Source organism: Thermobia domestica, chromosome 2 (genome assembly GCF_964235325.1).
Source record: "Thermobia domestica chromosome 2, izTheDome1.hap1.1, whole genome shotgun sequence".
Classification (NCBI taxonomy): domain Eukaryota; kingdom Metazoa; phylum Arthropoda; class Insecta; order Zygentoma; family Lepismatidae; genus Thermobia; species Thermobia domestica.
This window is the reverse complement of record NC_137455.1, coordinates 171,740,769-171,763,845: the sequence shown is the minus strand read 5'-3', so window position 1 is coordinate 171,763,845 and position 23,077 is coordinate 171,740,769. Positions and strand designations below refer to the sequence as shown.

General features: G+C 34.2%; 1 protein-coding gene across 1 annotated transcript in view; it reads right to left on the bottom strand.

The window, feature by feature from the left end:
• The window catches only part of LOC145677243 (kinesin-related protein 2-like), a 335,651-nt gene that overhangs the window by 141,907 nt on the left and 170,667 nt on the right, over positions 1–23,077 (bottom strand). The gene's annotated exons all lie outside the window — the stretch shown is intronic.

The following is a 23,077-nucleotide window of genomic DNA, read 5'->3' as shown; positions in this document are numbered from 1 at the left end:
AAACTTGGAAAAAGGGGACAAAAATAATTTATTCCGAAACAATGGAAGTTGAACTTCTCTCTATCGTTCTATACTTAATTGTTGTTCCTAAATCCATTGCAACTACTGCGAAGGTGATTCAAACAACCCCTGCTGCAATACGCGCAGTTATATTTATAGAATTTCAAGCGCCACAATACTGGAAATTAGTTAAGAACAACTGTCTCTGCTGGTCGTTCTAATCTTCATTTGAACGTCAGGAGACCACAGTTCCTTCTCTCAGTTGCCCGCGCTTTCCTTCTTTACCCCACAGACCAGTCTATCACGTTCGCTGCTTTGCGAACGTGGTGTGATGATGGAATGCATATACACAGGGTGTAAAGCAAGCTGAGAGTAGAAACGAAACAATGTAATAATATTCTAAATATTATTAAATATATTAAGGAGGAAAAAAACAGCGCACGATAGTTGGTGGTTCATGTGTTCTTGCGAGCTGCAGAAGGTGACGCCACTGATCCATAGGAAAGGGAAGTAAGGAATTTTCCCTCAAACATTTTGAAAATAATTTTCGAATATAATTTATTCTTTTACAGGAGACCACAATGGCTCAGTAGTAGAGTGTTCATCTCTACTGCGTGGGTCCTTTGTTCGATCCCAGCTCGCGCCAAGTGAACGTCGTGGTGGACAAACACAGTGTGCGTGGATTTTCTCGGCGTTCTCCCGTTTCCTGCTATTTTCTTCATTCTACCATTTCTCATTATCACAGTCTCATTTAGCCTAGCCAGCATAGGCGTGGAACGTAAAACTCAAAGATTTCATTTCATTCTTTTACACTTGATTTTCGTTATTTTTAAAAATATAATAATTACTTTTTTGATAGGCTGTAAATAAAGAAAATGGAAATTACAACGTAGCCAAAATATATTTTAAATGCAGTGTTCTGTTTATAAAAATCAAATATTGAACTTACGAAAAGAGAACACTCATATTATTCATAGTAGCGAAATTAACGACAGTAGTAGTTGAACTGTCTATAATTATTATTAATTTTATTATTATTATTATTATTATTATTATTATTATTATTATTATTATTATTATTATTATTATTATTATTATTATTATTATTATTATTATTATTTAGTTTTAAATCTTCACATTATATGAGCGTTAATGGTGTATGGCATCAGGTTTATGATTTTATCTATTGATTTTATAACGAAGTTAAGAAAGAAAATCCTATATTTTATTGAAAAACCATCAAGTTTCGATTGAAAAACTGTTTGTAATAAAAGTTTCTGTTTACTCTCTTTATGTTTTTAATCTACTATCATGTTTTAGGCTAAGTTTATCCTCCAAAACACCTTCTTCAATACATCAATACACTTACCTCAAGTTAGCATACAATTCTACAGTCAGTGTGGACTTTGGTTTTATTGACCAGGCTCCTTTATTCCTTCCTAATCTTCATTTTGTCTTTCCAGTTTTTCATCTTCATTGATCTCAGATCCCATATTACATCCGTTAATTATCTTTAGTCCGGTATATTTTCGTGTAATACCTTCTTTTTCCATTCTTTCTACATGCCTAAATCACTGCACCTTTGTGCTTTTAAATGTATTTTACAATGTCTTCCCCTTGTAATATACAGGGTGTTTCTAAACAACACCAACAACGTTTGGAAGGTGATTCCTGACACCAAGACAAGACAAAAAGTATAGATCAACCTGGGTGCACAAATACTTACTTCCTTTCAGAGTTATAGCCTGTCGAAAACATGAAAAAATCAACTTTAAAGGTCCATAGCTCCAAAACTATGCGACCTACCGTAGTCGGGTCAAGACTTCACTTAGGAAATAATACGTGTGGTAACCAAAATTACATGTTTCAGAATCCTAAGGTACTCACGAAGCAATTTTCATAGAGCGAGTTTGGCAACGGGCATATAATTTGAATTATTTTCCAACTACCTCTATATAAGCTGTTATAGAAGTACCACAGGATTCTGAAACTTGGATATTTGGATAGGGTACATACTAGATCCTAAGTGAAGTCTTGACCCGACTACAGTAAATCCCATAGTTTTCGAGCTATGGACTTTTAAAATCCTTTTTTCTTTCTTTCATATTTTCAGCAGCATATAACTCCGAAAGGAAGCATTTCTTCACCCTGGTTGGTCTATACTTTTTCTCTTTCCTATTTCTATTTATCTATATCTATCTATCTATCTATCTATCTATCTATCTATCTATCTATCTATCTATCTATCTATCTATCTATCTATCTATCTATCTATCTATCTATCTATCTATCTATCTATCTATCTATCTATCTATCTATCTATCTATATAATCTTGAGTTTTGATTGTCTCGTTATGCTTTTGTCTTTCAGTACTTGTAACTTGACATGGTAGGCCTTATTGCCTGCTCGAATTCTTTCTTCAATTGTGGTTGTCGTTCTATTTCTATTATCTATTAGCCTACAAAGGTATTTTAAACGCGTTCACGCTCTCTAATATCTTATTTTCAATCATGAATTCCGTTCTATTTCTTTTGCGTTTATCTGGTGCTATCATCATCTACTTCGCTTTTACAGCAGCATTTACAGGAACGGAATTAGCTTTGAAAACATTTATTTTAATTTCATACCAGTTTCATTTCGGAGAATAACTTTAGAAACAGAAAGTGAATATGCACTGTATGTAAGCATATTTGGTGCAAACGCAATAAACGTTGCTAGTATTTACTCAGGCTTGTATACCTTTTTTTCTGAACTTATAGTTCATCCTACCATTGGCACCCACGAGCAGATTAAGACAAAATACGTCATCGTAATTTTTGTTGATGAGGATGAAACATTACATACAAAAAAATGTATAATTTACAAAACAACGAGCTTTAATCATGAATGATGTATCATTCATGGGGGAATCACAAATAAATAAAATAAAATAAAATAAAATAAAATAAAATAAAATAAAATAAAATAAAATAAAATAAAATAAATAAAAAATAAAAATAGATGATAATTTTATGGAGGACATTATCGGGAGAATTTAGGAGGTGCCTTATAGATCTTTGGGAGGGAAAAGTAATGGGAATTCACACATTCCACCACCATATATTCAACCTAAATAATGAATGAACAATGTTATCGTAACGTATCAAATACTTTTCTATGTTATTATCACACTAAAAAGTGCATTTTAAAAAAATGCACTTCCTACTGTAAATTCTAATCTTGTTCTAAAATTAAATTTACTTGTCTCTCAATAAATGAAAGGGTATTGTTTTTGATTTGGATAGGAGGAAACATAACCCAAGATATGGAATTTTTTAAAGTTGCAATGTGAGAGAGAAAAAATATCAAACTAGCAGTTGTTGCACTCGATTGTGTTTTTACTGTATTTTCTCTCTTATCTTTCAAGAAATCCCTTTCCTTTTATTTAACGTATGCGCATTAACGGGAACGGAAAGATTTTTTTTTGTATATATACAAATGTAAGTGAGTTTCTCCACTGACAAAGAAAAAAAAAAAGAGGCCCACGTGTTTCCAGTGGAAGTTCAAGAGCTTATTTTACGATAATCTGCTTAGCCATTAATTTGCAGTAACGAGATACTGTCTCGCGAAATTTAATTTTCCACGACGAAAAATATTCTTTTTTTAATTTCTATTACTGCCAGAGATATGCATCTCAAATGCGTCTCTTTTTTTATTTTTCAAAATGACAGTATCATTAGGAAATGAAGAAAGAAGAAGAAGAAAAATCCTCGTGAGAACTTTCTTTTTATTCATAATACTTTATAAACAACACTGATTGCGTCTTTCTGCTCCAACGTTTAATGCAACTATTTTGCTTCTGAGTCTTACTTTATTAGTTGTAACAAGGTCAATCGTGTGCTATTAAACAGGGTAGAATGCCTAACTCGTGTCGTAAGATCTCAAGTTGGTCTTCACTCTTGTGTTGATTTTAGCAGGAAATCCTCCAGTGAAACCTTCATCATCGCAACCATTCTGACATTACTGGCTATTCATTTGAGAATACACACATACACACTACGAAATCCAAGTAATCTCCTTCGTCTTCACAGAAAAATTATTCCTCTAATGTCTTTTACCAATTGTGCTATTATCCTTTCTACCTTTTTTTCTTTTTATAGTATACTTTTCATTACGTCCATGCTTTGAGACAACAATTGTTCGTAAATGCTCTAAACAGTTTTTTCGTCCTTTCATTTATTCTTAAGATATATTCTTTTCTTCACCACAATATCGTGCTTTCAACATTTCTATATTGTATATCTTTTCACCAAGTTATTTCTCACACTCGTATTTCAAGTTCTTTCAGCATTTCTTATCTCTTTATTGTACTATTCGTATTTCTACTTTCTACAGAAAAATGATTCAAGGAAAACACTAGACGAAAGTCTATTATTATTATTATTATTATTATTATTATTATTATTATTATTATTATTATTATTATTATTATTATTATTATTATTATTATTATTAATTCTTTTGAGCAGTGTTTTTGAATTTTTTTTCAGTTTGGGACACACTAACTGTGTAATTTAAAATCCAATGACACACCTATAAAAATAAACATTTATTGCTATTATTATTGCAAATGGCAAGTTATTTCGTGTTTTTCGTCATAAAAGAAACATTACAGTGTACTAAAGACATGTTCCATTCTTCCTCGTTTTTAAATGTTCGATTGTGCATTGAGGCTAAGGGGAATGGTGATAATAAGATTGATGATGATAATAGTGTAAGAAAGTGGGAGGAAACGAAACTACTCACAGTGTTTGTCCACCACAAACCCCACTTGGCTAGAACTGGGATTCAACCAGGGATCCCATCCACCAGAAGTGAGCTTCCAGGATCAGCGCAGCCCCGTGTTTCCTTCGTGAAAGCATGGTTGGAATATAATCTTGACAGAATACTGCTATTTCTATTGACCAATTGTAGAACACTATTGTGTTTAAAACATACGAACTAAGTATTGCAATTACTCGAAATAGCTTGTAAATTATTAACGCATATTTTTCTTGGAGGAAATCTTATGCGGTAGTAGGCTAACGATACAGAATACAAACTCCATCCAAATTTTACACACCAATATCTATCGAACCAGGACACAATATCGCTGGTTGTTTCTTATATTCTAATTTCTTTCAGGAGACTCAAAAATGTGGTGTGTAAAACAAAGGTAAAACTTTAGGATAAGTTTTTTTTTTTTTTTTTTTTTTTTGGATAAATGGGTTATTTATTAAATAGGATCATGGTGGAGCAAATGGTAAAAGCCTAAGCTCTGGCGCAAGCCATCTTCGGTTCAGTGCAATTTGATGTGAGCTTGATGAGGACAACAATGTACGAGTATACTTATACTAGGTTATCTCAAGTTTTCCCATTTTCCACTACTTTCTAGTATCACCAATCATTTTATTGTTATCACTGTTGAAAATCACTTATTAACAAACAAACAAAAAAGAAAAAGTAAAGAAAAGAAAAAAGAGAAAAGAAACAGATTTTCTGAGCATAACTCAAATAAACTCTATGAGCACATGTAAAAGTTAATATGGGAAAACTTTACTTTCAATGTCGAACACTGCTTTGAAACGTGAAACGAAATATGTTTAATTTTGACTACCAGTACTTTGTTTTGTTTAAACGTAATGTAATTGAAGCTGAATTGAGATTTTGTTTCATTCTTGAAGAAGTTTTTTGTAACAGTGATTACGTTCATTATTCATCCCGTTGTTTTCATTTACGAGCATAACTAAAAATATATTCATTTACAGTGTTCTAGATACACTTGGAAGATTACTTAATTCTGATATCACTTGCAAGAGAAGGAATAGGGTCAGTACCTATATATTAGAGACATCATCCTGGCGTTTGACTAATAGAATTGAAGGAAAACGCTGGAAAAATCTATCAGAATGACCAGTTTTAGAATTCGAACCCAAGAACTTTTGATTACTAAGCAAGAACGCCGCTGTTTATCTACGCTAGCTCAATGGTTTCATTTGTTTCCACTTTTTTAGTGGATACATTAAAAAAATCGCTTTATAATCGCTGTATTTCCTTTACAGTCATATTATATGTAATGTTTGTACCACTTCTATTTCGAGAGTGAAAAGCGATATAGAGAAACTGCTATAGTGTTGCCAACAATCTGTTTTGGAGTCTTCAAACTGAGATGGATCTAGGCTAAGTAAATGGCAAATAAATAGATCTCTGCAGTTCGACTCCAAGGGTGGACTCGCTCCATGAAAAAGGCAGTGGTACAGATATTAAGATTACGCTATGAAAAGCACGATGCTACAGATACTGGGAGGGCACCATGCCAAATGGTTGGAGAGGGAGTATTATGTCGTTTACAAATGTTTGTTGCTATAAACATCTCATGTTATGCCTATATCCGCATATGATTTTAACTATAAGACATCATTTTGATATAAAAATACTTCAAACGAAAAACCGGTTTAGTTTGATGTTTGATTACAGATGACAGCAGCAGCGCCTCGGCAGTATAATTCAGGTCTGCCAACCACACGCTCCTTTAAAAATTAACAGAGATTTATAAGTCATAGAAACTGTTCTGTGTATAATTCCAGAAATATAATATAAATATTTCAGTAAAATTTGTTCATCTTAATTTCATTATTAAATAGTTTATTTTTTGAGAGAGAGTGGGAGGAGAGAGATAAAGGGAAGGGCGCACCGGGCACTTGCCCAGTTACCCAGCGGTCCAGTTCATCCCTGTCCGATTCTCGAATTATATTTTAGTTTCTGTTTTACGTTACGGCACAAATACACAGGTTATGAAGAATAGAACCGTGAGCTCCGAAGCACGAAGTCATGAATCGGGTACAATTAGCAGATGCACAGACCATAATGTAAGATCAACCCTCATTGTGTAAGTCGTACCTCACCTGGAGCTGAGCTGGATTAGAGGACCACGTTACCAGTCCCAGCCACTCTCTAATTAGATGTCCCCGAAACAGAGCGCCATCTGCACTCGCGAGTCACGAACTAAGCCGCACAAGTTTATCTGTAATGTTTTTAATTTATTTAACATAAAAAGAGGACTTTGAAAAAAATATTTATTGCTTTGACTGTTTACTCTTCTTACAGAACATATTCAAACATTTTTTTTTCTAAATCATCCACAAACATTATTTACAGCTTCTTATTTTTTCAGAAAGTATCTGGAAAATTGCTATTTGACAAGCTTTTTCTCCACAAAACTTTCACATATATTTTTCGCTTTCTCTCTGTTCCTCTTGTTATGTGATTATCAACAACTACCTGCCTTCATTTCACTGTCTGATCTTCCATCTTCAATTTTGTTCGATCTCTTTTCTACGGAGAAAGCGGAAGCCGAACAATCTCAGTGTAACAGGTACAAAGTGGCTTTGCGGTGATTCTTACAAGAAAAATAAAAAGCTTTGTCATTAAAAGAAAAAGGAAAAAAATTGTTCTTTTAAAATTGGTGAGAAATAATTGAAAACATATTAAAATAAAGCATAATCTATAATTGAGGGGGTTAGTGCAACAGTGGTCTAACCCACATTTTTTTAAAATGGAGAAAAATCAAGTTAAAGTTAAACACATGTGGTTGTTTGTACAATATAACAAAAGCAAGCACAAGTGAGTGAATGTGTCATACATTGTATATACATATAATGTACAAAAAAAAAAAAAAAAAACGTGTTTAAGTTTAACTTGATTTTTCTGCATTTTAAAAAAATGTGGGTTAGACCATTGTTGCACTCACCCCTTCAATTTAGAAGAAACATTATCTTCGAAAGTTTTTTTTAAACACTTATTTTACCTTGGGATCATGAAAATTTAGCATATCAATTACGACATACAATATAATCTTCTTCAAAGATGGAGGGAAAATACGTGCTTCAAATGATGAATTTGTTCTTTAGTACATAGTATTCAAGGGCGGAGATGTGAACCTGCTCACCCCGATATTGCGGAAGGGAAACGATAAAGGTTGAGAAAAAGCTCAATTGCTCTTCCATTAATAATGAGTTCATAGGTCTTTATCATAGCACTGAAAAGGGGTTTCTCCGTAATTGTACTAATTTCTTTAAAATAATTTTAGTTGAAAATAATCAGTAATCACTATTTTATAGTACAATATTTATAATATGTAACGTTTCATTGTGCAGTAGTTAAGGGAATGAACTAAAATATGTACTGACTTCTGGATGATGATCTACCTTAATAAAATCAATGTGAAACATAGCGAGGGGAGTGAAGCTCAAGACTTATCACCCACCTCCTCGTATGAAAAGCATTCCAGTAAACATATCATACTACACCTAGTCGTATCATTTGAAGACTGACTTGACACAATTTTCAATGAATATGCCCAGATTGCAACTATTTTAAATGTGATTTACGTTTCACTGTACTGTATATATTATGATTGAATAGCTTATAATAGGTCTATTAGTTAATTTTAGTTTTGTAAGTTACAATTTATAATAAATGTAACGGGAATTTACATAAAAACTGTAATTTATTCTTATTTGATGGATGGTTTTCTTAAATTAATTGGATTTTTAGTAATTTGAATCGTTGCGAAAAACAAAGAGAAAAATTTCCAATTAAAAACTGCTGTGTAAATTGAAGGACATTGGATTTTTGGAATTGCTCTGTTAGAGGGCAAGGGATAATCGTGGGATCGTGAAGGGGTGGTTATATTGAATACTTGAGCAGATTGAAACAAATAAAAATAAAGAAAAGAAACATATATCAAAATTGATTCGAACTAATCGTGCTTGATTGCAGAAGGACAAGTTGTTTGTAGCACGAAAGTACTTATTTGTAAGGAAGTCGCAAAACTATCATTAGAAACAAATCACAACACATCGTCGCCAATGGATTTTTTCCCGTTATCTTGGAACTCAAATAGTGATGAGCATAAGAGTCTTCCAGTTGCAGTCTTGCAGTTTTTGCAAGAGTCTTACATGCAAGACCAAGACCAAGACCAAGACTAAGACCGAGAACCCCGATGCAAGACCAAGACCAAGGGGTGCAAGACCAAGACCAAGACCAAGACCATACCAGCAAGACCAAGACCAAGACCAAGACTCTTGCGCAAGAGTCTTGCACAAGTACCGGCACTACTTGAATTTTTTTATATAATGTAAAAAAAGAAGGAGATGGATTTCTTGGCTTCAGTAAAAATGCTGCTGAAGTGAATGTATTCCAGTAGTTTATGCAATTCGTGTGAGTCGATCTGCCCCTGTAACATATAGCTACAGTATGTTGTTTTCTGAATTGGTTCTTCACGTGTTCTGTAGATATTACTCGTTTTCAAGCCACACAGGTGTCATTTCGCACCATGTGAACTTTTATGGTGGATAAACACCATGTGCGTGGGTTTTCTCGGTATTTTTTCGTTTCCTCCTACTTTCTTCATTGCACCTCTTCAGTCATTTCTCATCATTACCGTCTCCCTTAGCCTTGGTGCACAATCGTGGGACGTTAAACTAGATACTTCATTTCATTTCAAAGCATATTAGTGGTGTTCTTCCTTCAAAACTAAAGAGAAATGTAGATCGAACATCAGTAATACCGTACACCATAGCTGTCGACTACATGGGTATGGCCTTGGCCCCGAGACTCAAGCATCCATTGGAAATTTTCAATGTGTACTCTTAAAACTAATATCGAAATAACATTTTCATGACATTGACAAACACTTAGTGCATGTGATCGCAAGTTTGATTTCATGGGCGGATGCTTATACATTGAATAATTGTTTTTTAATATTTAGGCTCGTTAGGTATACAACACATCGAGGATTAAACAATATAATATTATACAACAACAATAAATTTATATTATAAACTTGAAAATGACTATTTTTGGGACTCCTAATCTCTTGAACCAGCAGACCGTTCTAAATCAAATTTTCAACATAGACGAGGTTTGGGCCTGGGAGTGTTTTCATCATTTCACTTTAACAGTAAAACTTAGGGGAGGGGAGGGAGGAGTTATAAAATAATAAATAAAACTTTATAACTCTTGAACCAAACGACCAATCTCGATCAAATTTTTAACATAGATGAGGTTCTGACTTGGGGTGTTTTTTTAAGGGGTGTTGGGTTGTTCTGACTTGGGGAGTGATATCTGTCAGTTCACTTTGAAGCAGCAATGTAGGGGAGCAAGAGGAGGGGAGATGTAAAAAAATCAATATAAATAAAAATAAAAATGACTAAGTTTGTGACTCAATAACTCTTGAACCGATCTCAATCAAATTTTTAACATATATGAGGTTCGGTCCTGGAAAGCTTTTTAGAGTTTGTTTCACTTTGATGGTAGAACCTAGGGGAGGAGGTAGGAGGGGTATATATATAATAAAACTTAATAACTTTTGAAACACCCGACCGATCTTGATCAAATTTTCAACATAGATGAGGTTCTGACTTGGGATTTTTTTAATCAAATCAATTTGACGGTAGGAGGTAGAGATGGAAAATGTACAAAAATAAATAAAATTTAATAACTCTTGAACCACCCGACCGAACTCGATCTCATTTTCAACATAGATGAGGACCTGAGGTGGTTTCTGTCATATCACTTTGACGGTGCAGTTTAGGGGAGGGGGAATGAAAGATATTTAAAAATGATCGAAAATGACTCATATTAAAATGGAGTCTATAGTTTTTGTGGTCGCTGAGATAAACAGTGACACTTCCGATGCTATTTAAATCCAAGTTCAACCCCGTAGCTTGGCGGAGGGAAGAGAAGATATATAAAAATGATCGAAAATGACAAATATTATTGTCGAATCTATAGTTTTCCAGTTTGCTGAGTTGATTACTGGCACTTCCGATATCGTTTACGACCAAATTCAGCCTCGTAACTTGGGGAGAGGGAGATACATAATAATGATTTAAAAAATGACCAAATATTAGTGTTGAATCCATAGTTTTCGGCGTCGCTAAGATGAACAGTGATACTTCCGATCCCGTTTAAATGCAAATTCAGCACCGCAACTTGAGGGAGGAACAAGATATATAAAATTATCAAAAATTACCATTATCAATGTCGAACTCATGGTTTTCGAGGTCATTGATATGAACAATGACACTTCCGATGCCATACCTCGCAACATGGAGGTGAAGGAGATATATAAGTTTATAGAAAATGACCGATATTAGTGCCGAATCCTTAGTTTTGGGGGTCTCTCAGACGAACAGCGACACTTTGATGCCGTTTAAATTCAAATTCAGCCCCGCAACTTGGGGAGGAGGAGGAGAGATAAATATAAAAATAATCAAAAACGACCTATGTCAGAGAGCGCTTTACTAATAGTAAAAAGCGACTAACGAAATATATTATTATTACTATTATTATTATTATTATTATTATTATTATTATTATTATTATTATTATTATTATTATTATTATTATTATTATTATTATTATTATTATTATTATTATTATTATTATTATTTAACCCAACGAAGTGGGTAATTGATGCTAGTAAACCATATTCACAAGTGAGACTTCAAATAACTTGGAGTTTGATGCCGTTATTTTGTATTTCCAATACAGGTCAAAAGTATTTATATAGATTGAATTTACACAAAAGACATAGACAGTTGAATCGTTTTCAGTTTTCACTCAAATTATTCTAAAATATTAAGAGTTTTGATTATAATAATTATTATTTTAATTTTTCTCTCTCTTTTTTAGTCAATATTGCTAAATATATCATGGTCTTCTTCAGTATTGGCAGGTTACTTCTTGCAACTGAGAAGCTTCGATGTTCGGTGGTCCTCAGCTAGTCTCTTCGTCTTGACGTAGCAATTTCCTGTTTTAATACCTTCTTCAACTAGTCTCCTTCGCTCCCTCCTTCTCTTTCCTTCCATACTACCTTCCAGCACGTCCCTCATAATACAGTTCCTCCTCAGCCAATATCCTAACCAGTTCCTCTTCCTTCTCTTAACAATATCTAAAATTCTTCTTTTTTCCCTACTGCTAATTTTTTAACACCTCATTCGTTGTCCGTTCAATACAGCTAATTCTATGCTTTTTTCGCCATGCCCACGTATTGAATTCCTACAATTTTTCATCACTTTTGCGTAATGTCAATGTTTCTGCCCCATAGAGTTCATATTGGAATCAGTAAAACAAAATCTCAATATTTAATTGGAAGTTTGATTAATACAAGGATGACCTAATCGTGGTTGAAAGAAAAATCTGACGCCTTTAGAGTGTAAAAATAATTTTGCAATTCATGGTATTTCAATAATCTGTGCCGTCTTGATTTATCTTTAATGCGTCTCAGGGGTAGCCTCCCCAGTTTGGAAACCAGTGGAGTGTTGAATCTGTTTAAAATATAAACAGATTACGAAACGTTGTGATTTAGGCATATCTTACAAGTAGTGAAGCGTGGGTACCCATTAAAAAAGGAAAGGTCATCACCTATGTTGTACACTATCATGATACTTACACAAAGTTAAAACTATATTACATTTAGAAACTTGCATTGTATTTCCGTTACTATTGGCGCATTGTAGAGTTTATTATCCCTTATATCCATAGTAAAATTTACCTATGAAAAGCTTGAGAATTCCTAAATGCAAGACTTGCAATACTCTTGCATGCAAGACCAAGACCAAGACCAAGTCTGGGTCTGTAAGACCAAGATCAAGACCAAGGGTTGCAGTGCAAGACCAAGACCAAGACTGGATGTGCAAGACCAAGACAAAGACCAAGACCACCCCGGCCTTGGGCTTGGTCTTGCATTTGCTCATCACTAAACTCAAATACTCTAGATTTAGCTACTACCCCCAAATTGGCAACATTTCTTTGGGAGAAAATACTTTACACTGCTGATCCACGTCTCATTCTCTTTCATCACCATGAGTAAAATAGCATCAAACTAAACACCTATCGCTAAACTTCGATAAACAAATAAACAACAATGAGTTTTTGCGTGGCCTCCTATTATCAGATCCTCTCGATGAGGTGCTTACTTTCAGGGGTGTATGTTACATTACACTGATCTCACGTCAGCCAAATCGGGCTTCCACATCACAACCAGGTTTGCCAACCATACGATAATTTAAGCCTTAATAATGTCCTTGCGATAACAGGCGAATCTACGACAACTTTAGAAGCACACTTTTTAGCAGCGCATTAAATAATTATAAAACACACACTGAGGTTTTAAACAGTTATACCTGATAAAATTAAACAATAATGATTTGAGAATTGCTAAATGGCTAAATAGCAATTCTTTAAATTCAATTACGTTTCAGAGGCGGCTCGTGGCTAAATAAATAGGTGAGGCACAGAGAACCAGGTCGTAGTGTTAAGTGCAGGCCCGCAACTATAGGGAGCAGGCCCCCTTAAGCTTTTCGTAGCCCCTCCAGACCTCAATACAAAATGCTATTATTAATACAAAAAACAATTTGTAGGAGAATTTTTAATGACTTGCCCCCTCCAACATATTCATGCCCCCCCAAACCTCTGAGGCTGGTTGCGGGCTTGGTTAGGTGGCGGTGAATCGGCTCTTCGCCCCCCTGTTGCAGGATTTCCCCCCGATTTTCCCCCGCTGCTAGTAATCTAATAAGCATACTATGAAACCAATCACTTGAGGAGGGCATAACAGTCGACGTTTCCCGCGTTGCAGAGGCGTTATTGACGCCATTGACAATGTTATATCCGTAGAAGACGAACTGGCTTTCGTTATCTATATCTCCTTATATTTTGTTACAAAATACATTGCTTTTAGGATAACGATCATCGGGCTAGAACCTTTTTTCTTCCTTCAACATTGAATCTATCTATCTATCTATCTATATCTATATATATATAGTGTTCGAAGTGGAAAAGAAAAAAGCAGAGACGATATGCTTTATTATGATTTTAACTCGGCATACCGGCTATCTAAATGTTGAAATACAGTGAGAATGTGTTGCCTGAAAGTTAGCATGTCTATTTACATTACCACTGAAAGCCACTGGAGAGCTTCTTTTTAGTTACTGAAGGGGCATGGAGAGACTTTGATCCCTCGTCAACAACTTCCCATTTAAAAAAAAAAAAAATAATAATCTTATGTTGTATTATAGAGAATTATATACGAAAATGCTCAAAAATCGAGTTTTTATATTCACGATTTCCTGCAACAAAGCTCCCGGATCCCCACTCGACTGAGAGATATTCCAAACCTCCGGAAGACTCGCCCTTACAGTAGACAAGCCCTAACTCCGCTTATGCTCAAAACACAACATTTATATGAATTAAGAGATGATGATACACGCGTAGTCGCTAACGCTCTCGCCTTTGGTGTGAGCGGTCCCGGGTTCGATTCCCGGTGGGGATACTCGGTCGAAAAAGTGTAACATCTTTTTCAGGCCAGCCATCTTGAATGAGGTTTTTCCTGGGTTTTACTCATTCACACCAGGCAAATGCCGGAATGGTACCTAATATAATGGTCCTAGGCCGCTTCCTTCCTTTTTTCGCTTTCATCGAATAGTGTGCTCGCCGAGGGAAATCATTCCTCATGTACGTGACGGGCTAAATGGCCTTCGATGCCGACAGCCCAGAAATCTAATTCATAATTCCTAAGAAGACACACACATACATACGAAAGAAACAATTCAATATGGCACATCAAAATATAAACTAGACGAACTTTGAAGACACCTCATTAAAAAAACAAAAGGTAGGGAAAAGATAACAAAAATTTCGGTGTTGTCAACTTAGAAATTATTTCTACATAAGAAACAAAATCTTTTTACGTGCACAGCTGTTCCTTAATTACCTGATTTATTAAAGGTATTTAGCATCTACTCTCCCGTGACGGTATGACTTGATCACTAAAAGACAGAGGCGGTATGCCTTCATCACTGAAAAACCAGAGGCGGTATGGCATACCACCACATACCATCTCACCCTACACGCACAATGCCACTTGCTTGAAAACAAGATAAAACATGCAAAAAACCACGATGTTGCACCCGCTATCCGTCGATTTTCGCGCTCTTGCTACAAAAATGTGTTTCACAGTATTGCTATAACTGTTATAGTTTTTTTTTTTTTTTTTTTTTTTTGCCATCAACATTTTTAGCATGTTTACTAGAAATTAAGTATAAACTACTATATATTTTGAAACCAGATATTAAAAATTCCCTTTAAAGGAAATATACTTCCTCAGTAAAACGTTCTAAAAGTTGAAATGTTGTTCATATGAAGGAAATAGCAAATGTAATTCATTACTTCTTTATAATCAAGCTTACGTTTAAATTTATTCAATTTGCTACACTGCATACCCTTCTCTGGGCAACAACGGAGAGTATGACAAGTGTCCCTCTCTGGTTCAAGCATGCGCAGTGCGTGTCAGCGGCACATTTTCAACAGGCCTCCCTTGAAACACAGAACATTGGAGTAATTCCGAACCCAAGATTTTTGCCCTTAGGTTACCCCTCTCCCCTTTCAAACTGCAAGAGGGATGTTTTCGTTGCAACTGCTTCGCTGCTGAGGAGGCTCAATCTGTTTCAGGCCGCACTACAGGATTGGAATTTTTAAAACTAAAATTATCATGCCAAAGAATATTCATTTTCGCTTTTGCCTTTAATTTCTTTTAAATTCTGTAATATTTTACAAACATTTTCTGCACTTGAGTAAATGAATTTTAAGAAGTCTGTTTTCTGTTATACATTAAATAATTTGAAATAAGTTTTATTTCAAAAACTACATAGTAATGTTGAGTTAATTTGGAATTTATTGCAAATATTTCATTTACTTTTGCTCAAGAGTATAGGTGAGGCCAGGCCTCATCTGCCTCACCTGACGAACCGCTAGTGTTACGTTTACAAAAGGTGAAAATATTGTTGTTCACAGTAGTGTTAATAAAGATTTAAAAAATGATGAGAATAATGACTCCGATTTGGAGTTCGAAACTGCAAATTACTAGATAACTTTATTATATATTATTAATATTATTAGTAATATTATACTTGTTTCTACAATCATCACGTGGGTAAAGAATAGGCCTATACGATTTTTTTATACTATACGATAATTTTAGACAAAAATCGATAATTTTGTTCTCTGAGATTGGTAACTCTGATCACAACGTTGCAAACGTCAGTGTAAGCAGGTTGATAGGCAAAGAACAGTGAATTGGTAACTTGATAAGTGAATTGGTCGACGTAAAAGGAGCACACAAGCAGTGGCGTCGCCTTGTGCAGTTCGCAAGAGCACGTGAACTAGAAGTCTGCACGTTCCTGAATGTTTAGCCAGGGCCCGGCCCGTGTATTTAAATTGTGAGGCCCGACCTGAGTCCGAAATATGTTTCAGCATTTAGGCCAGAGCCCGGCCCAAGCTCGTGTAATAATCAAATGATCCCGAATTACAGAACTTAATAATTAACGCAAAATTGTATTTTTATTTACAGCAATTAGAGGTTTAATTTTGCAGTTATGCTTTAAAAGTTCTCCAGAAAGGACGGTGCAGTATATATCATTCTACAGTATATTTACAAAGTTAGACCCGAAAAGGCCCGAAAAATATGGTTCTATATTTAAATATTTACGGCTCGAGCCCAACGTGCTTTGTAGGCCCAAGCCCGACCCGAGGGCATGTCGGGCTTGGCCCGCGGACTCAGCCCGAGCCCGTACAGACCTCTAACGTGAACCACCAAGTATTGTGCGCTGTTTCTTCCTCCTTAAGATATTTAATAATATTTAGAATATTTCTTCCTCGTATATTGTCGTTTCGTTTCTACTCTCAACTTGCTTTACCCCTAGCGTATATGCATTCCATCATCACATCACGTTCGCAACAGAGCAGCGAGCGTGATAAACTGCTCTGTATGTAGTACAGAACGGAAGCGCAAGCAGCTGAGGGGAGGAACAGCTGTCTCCTGACGTCCAAATTAAGATTTGAACTATGAATATAGACAGTTGTTGTTAAGTAATTTCCAATAATGTGGCGCTTTAAACAGAATCAAAGAATGAACTGCAATTTAAAACAGAAGAATATAGTGATGTATAACATCCTTTCAATCAGTTATCTACATTTCTTTTCATCTCAATTTCTTGTAATGAAAATAAACTAATGGAACAAAACATCACGGCTTTCTCATGTCGTACAGAGGGAAATGGGAGGTTTAGAACCCTTCCCCAGAGATTCTTAAGTTAACGCAGAACAAAATAAATTTTAATTTATTTTCAAGACTTCTTTTTTAATACGTATAATGTCTGATTTCTCTTTAGGCTACAGTTTTCCTCTCTAAATAAACTAAATGTTTGCAACAAAAGCGAATAACTTATCAAAACATACGGTACTTGGTAACATTGCTACAATAGTAAAATCTTGAGTATTGTGGGAACCTGAAGGATATTTTGGAACTGATTTTTCTATTTCAACTTTTATCTTTAACACATCCAAAATAGAAAGAAACGAGTATTGTTATATGGAGTCACGTACGGTCAGGTGTAACATTCCTAAAAAAAAGCGAAAAGGGTTTTTTTTTTCTTTGGGGGGAGGGGACACCTTGCTTCGGACATTGTACTTTGTGCGCAGAAACATTGCCCTCTCAGTGTTTAAATTAACAAAAGTGAAAACGTGTTGTGTGGGGGTATACTAATTGACATATAAATGTTTGCTAATATTTATTATTTCTTTTCCATAATTTCCATCAGCTATGTACTGGTAGAATTTTTCGTAGGTATACGCTCGACAATTTTCAAAACTATAATTATCTCCATCCTTATACCTTTATTACATCTCTCAAAGTAAATATATGCTGAACTATAAAAGAATAGGTGAATATAGTCCGTGTACTCTTGTATACCCTTCTCGATAAGTTCATTATTTTAGGTTTTCCTAAAATACTTTCTCAATAGTAGTGAATTTAAGGCCTGTTCGATACGGAAACATTTTTCGGAAGATTTCTCGTAAGAAAAATCTTCATCATTACCCTATTTTATAGAGCGATTGCAAACTACTGTATATTTTTTTTATTGTACTAACGGATTGTGAAAGTTTAGAAAGAAGTTAGAAAATAATAAATTTAATTTAAACCAATAAATGACTGATAGATTGTGAAACGAAAACATCATTGTTTTACTTTTGAAGCGTCTTACATGAAGGGAATTAGCAGTGGACGTGAATTGTGTAATATATTTGCGACATCTAATTGAAAAAATAAAAAAGTATGAAAACTGTAATAAACACATTAAAATTATGCTGTATTTAACTGGTGTGAGCACCAGGGGCGCACCCACACGGAAAATCTACCGGACTCAGATCCCCCCTCGAAACCTCTTAACTCGACAATCGCTTGTACACTTTCATAATAAAACTAATTGTTTAGTGGAGAAATGACTGATGTAGTCTAAAGATTTGATGTTACACTTCATCTGTACTCTTATTTCTTAAATTCTAAATTTTCTTTTTGGAATATAGATGACAGGCCTTAACAATTACATATCATTCATCGAGTGCAGAATTACATCGGATCAATCCCCCCCCCCACTCCCAAACTTTGGACTCATCCAACAAAATTTTCTGGGTGTGCTTCTGATAAGAACGTCAAATATTCTTTCACCATTCGTTCGCATGGTCATTTCTATTAATACTCATAATAATCTTGTAGAAAAAGAAGCCACATTCGCTCACTTTTGATTGATTGTATCCAATTTTGGGGTGTTCAAATATGCTGTATGTCTCTCTTGGGAGTCCGAAGATTCTAGTAGCTCTGGTGTTTTCCGTGGTTTGGTTTATTTCATGAAATGTCCTGTCCTTCTCATTTCTATAGTGACTATTGTATGTTTTTGGTGGACAGGCCTCGGGTTCAATTCCACATGGGAGAGCATCAATCACATTACAATAATCTCCTTTTTAAACAGTAAATCTCCTGTTATGTAGTCTATCTATTCTTTAACAGAGAATGTAAATACGAAATAAATAGTTATGAAAGTGTCTTGAGACAACAATGCAAAAGTACTTGGATAAAACGGCCTATGCAACTATCATAATAATTTGATACATTTCATGTGTCGTGTATACTGTTAACAGTTTACAAAACAGTATATCTAGTAATTCAAATATACGAAGTAGTAGACGGTTGGAGACATGCCATTCCATTTAGTACATTGTCGTGAAATTGATGATGCGTCTGTAGGAAGAGAATTGTAAATAGTCGGACGTTGACTTCAGAAACTGAAAGTTGTTTTACCATATTAAAGAACATTAAAACATTTCAAGGAGTGTCGTAGCTCAAAATAGTCTTAGTGCATTAGCTCTAGTATCAACAAAGAAAAAAAATTGTAAAAACTAAACTTCAGGAGAGTTATTGACAGGTTGATCGCCCAGAAGAACATCAGAAATTATTTCATATACGAATGAAATGAGGCATTTGTTTATGAATGTGTGCTTCTTATTATATGTAAATATATAAATAGTTACTTTCATTGATTGTTATAGTTTTTCATACTTAGAATACTGAGAGAATTCTGGAATTATAATTTTCTAATGGCTGTGAACTACCAAAAAAATTATACACGAGACACTACTGCTATGGATCTCTCATCACTGTAGGCATTTTATAAGGTGCCTACTTTTAAAGGATTGTTATAAAACAACTATTAGTCTTTCGTGTTATTGACAAGAAATTTGTTATAGTGTTTTAGCTATAGTGCAAAAGAAAATTATTTTTACAAATGACTCTGTTATATACGCATCTGTCTGAGAGTCGATCCTGCTCTCTACTATTTCTAAGAAATATATTACTAAAGTGGAATTTTGATATCGTCTACACAATCGCCTTGCTAGTTAATATCAAAATATATGAAAGTTTGTGCAGTAGTAATAAACTTGTAGCATTACATAAACAAAAGACGTATTTTCTCTAGTAACATATCCATTATGCATAATAAAAACAACTTTATATGAAGTTTATACTGTGTTTTGTATCGAATGTAACATAATAATCATTAAGACAGAGAATAGCTGTTTTTTTTAAAAAAAAAAACTTAGTATATTACAGGTGGGTGAACTATTGATGTTATCGTATTAGATATGTTAACATTGCCTCATTGCTTAGTTGAGTAGTCTGTGCATGATGACTGTTGTATGGTAGTAATATAGGAAAGGAGATGTATGTATTCAGTTAATATATTAAAAAGCTCAGTATGCACTACTAAGTAGTTTCATATTATTTCACATCAAATTGGTAGCAAAGTGTGGTTTATATGTGAAGTACGTGATTTTAAGTGATAAAACAAGTGCATAAAATGAATGGTATTAATAGAAATGAACTCCTAACAGAGAATACTTACGTGTTGTCACTTGTTAAAGGTAGGTACATTGCTAAGAACAAAGGAGTTATGCAGTGATATTCTTTAAAAAGTCCCAGTGCAATAAATTGAATACAAAGAGTGGATACATAAATATGATGAGGCATTCAACATTATTTTATTATATTAACATTATTTGAGGAGTAGATAGCATTATTTATAAACAAAACAAATTGTTAAGAAGGTTTTGGATGAATTAAAAGGGATTCATTGAGATGACGTTTATGATGAAATAACATACCTCAGATTAGAACTTTAAAAAATCCAGATGAAATCTGAGGGAACAAATGAGCGATAGCATTCCGTTGTTGACCAGAAGAATTAGGTCACAGTATTCTGATAGCAGCATTCATAAATGACTTCAAAAGTAGGAAAGCACTAGCATTAAATGAAAGTTGTGTACATCTACGGAAATATCGTGCTTACCTAGGGGAAACTTATTCTCTAAATTATTTGCCTTTTAATCTGCATCGATATCACTTTCCCTTTGTAACGAATCATTTGAAGAAACTACATACAGACAACTGATATATTACATATTCACGTCAAGTTTATTATTTTTAAAATACAATATTCATAGAAATAATGTTTAAACACCTAAAGGAAAAGAAGAGAAAATCTTTTTGTTATAATCTTAAAATCTTTCGGAAATACCAGAAATTGAGGAAATGTCAATATCAAAATTAATTCAAGAAGTATAAACTGACACCTTTCCGCTTCAAGTAAATATGTAATTAAGTTTATAAGATACAAGGTTGGCAATTGGGAAAATATTTCTTAAGGCGATTTTGATAATCAGGATAAGGAAGTACTAAAATATAAATTTAATAATATGAATTATAATGTAGGTATTTCAATGTTCTATATGTACTTTAGACATAGTCATCTTTAAAAAAAAACACTGTCTACCCACATCCCTTTAAAAGAACATATTCTCCTAATTATACATAGAATAATTTAATATTTTAATTTAAAGCACGAATCTGAAAAAAATATTTTTTCGAGATCCATTCTCCAATTTGCGCGTAGGTCTTCCTAATGATCTTTTTTTTCGATTAGGTTTCCTACTTGAACCTTCTAGACAATGTCAGGTAAACGGTTCCTCGTTATGAAGTTCCCGCCATTCCCCATTCCTATCCCTCTTGGGTCCGAATATTCACTTCAGGATTTTAATCTCAAATACTTTCAGTCTGCGTTCTTCCCTCAAAGTAAGTTATTATGTTTCGCAACCAGATAGCACAACAGGCATAATTACCGTTTTATATAATTCAAGGTTCAATTTCTTCGACAGAATTCGCGAAGACAAAAGATGTTTGACTGAATGATAACCAAATTCTTTGCTTTCAATCAACATTTGCGATCTTCTTCGTGGCTAAGCGGTTAGTGTACGCGTCTTTAACATGGGAGACCCGGGTTCGATTCCCGGAGGGAGCTTATGTGGTTCGGATTCCACATCAATCAATAGGTCCGTCTCATATAGCCTCGCTGCTGAAAAGGACGTTAAACTCAAAATCAACTCAACTCATTCAGTCATCATTTAATTCCATCTCAGATATGGTTTTCGTATGTTAATATTGATCCTAGATATTTTAAAGTATCCACTTTGCCAAAAATATTATTTGATATTATAACGAATCTCCATAATTTGCAGTATTATGGTCACTGAGAGCTTTTATGTATTTAATTTTCTCTGTATTTACTTCCAAACCCATGTACCTGGAGGCGTTAAATCAAACATCTGCATTCCTTTCTATTGCTCTCATATTATTCCCTATGAGATTTACATCGTCAGCATACGTCATAACCTGGTGAATACCATTCAGCCCTAGGCCCTGATTGCTATTTTTGATTTCCTTCTAACGTATTCTCTGAACAAAATTGAATAATAATGGTCATAACACATCTTGTTTCAGACCATTTTCGACGTTAAAGCTCGTGGAAAAATATTTCGAGATTTATTTAAACAAATCTGAATTAATTTAATTAACTTTTTCGATATATCAAATTCAGTAAGAATATTGTATCATGTTTCTCTCCTAACTGAGTCATAGAACTTTCTAAAATCAATAGGTAATTGATGTGCGGGATGTTGTATTCCCATTTCTTTCGAGTATTTGATGAATGGTAAATATTGGGTCGATTATCCCTTCAAACCATAAGTTAATATCAAAAACTATCAATATTCAATTCATAGAAATAAACTACTAGGTTTGTAACTTTACGGAACTACATAGTCTGTGAATGATAGTTGGTTACAGTTAATGGTAAATGGAGCATTGTTGTGAAATCATATTTTAAAATTCTTTGTTATTGTGGCCTTCACCGTGAAGATAACTTTAAAGTGTAAACAGCTTCGTTATTGTGTACTCACTGTTATGCCGAAAAAGAAAGTGTAATTTTTCAGATAATTTAGATGCACACTATCTATATATGAAAGAGTTCGATAAATTAACTAAAAACTGGAGTGTACAATATCTGCAGTTCAATATTTAACATCAGTCACGGAGGCAAGTTAGATATTACGGACCACATCAAAAGTAAGAAGCACAAACTTGCTGAATCGGCAAAATTCTCAAAACAGGTGTTGCCTACATTCTCGAAATACGAAAGTATAATAATGAATAACCATGACTAATTACAAATATAGTATAAAGTTTCATATGATGTCTCGACATTTTTAGTCAATTTTTTTTAAAAAAGGAGGTTCTGAGTTTGACTTCTATCTATATTTCTTCGT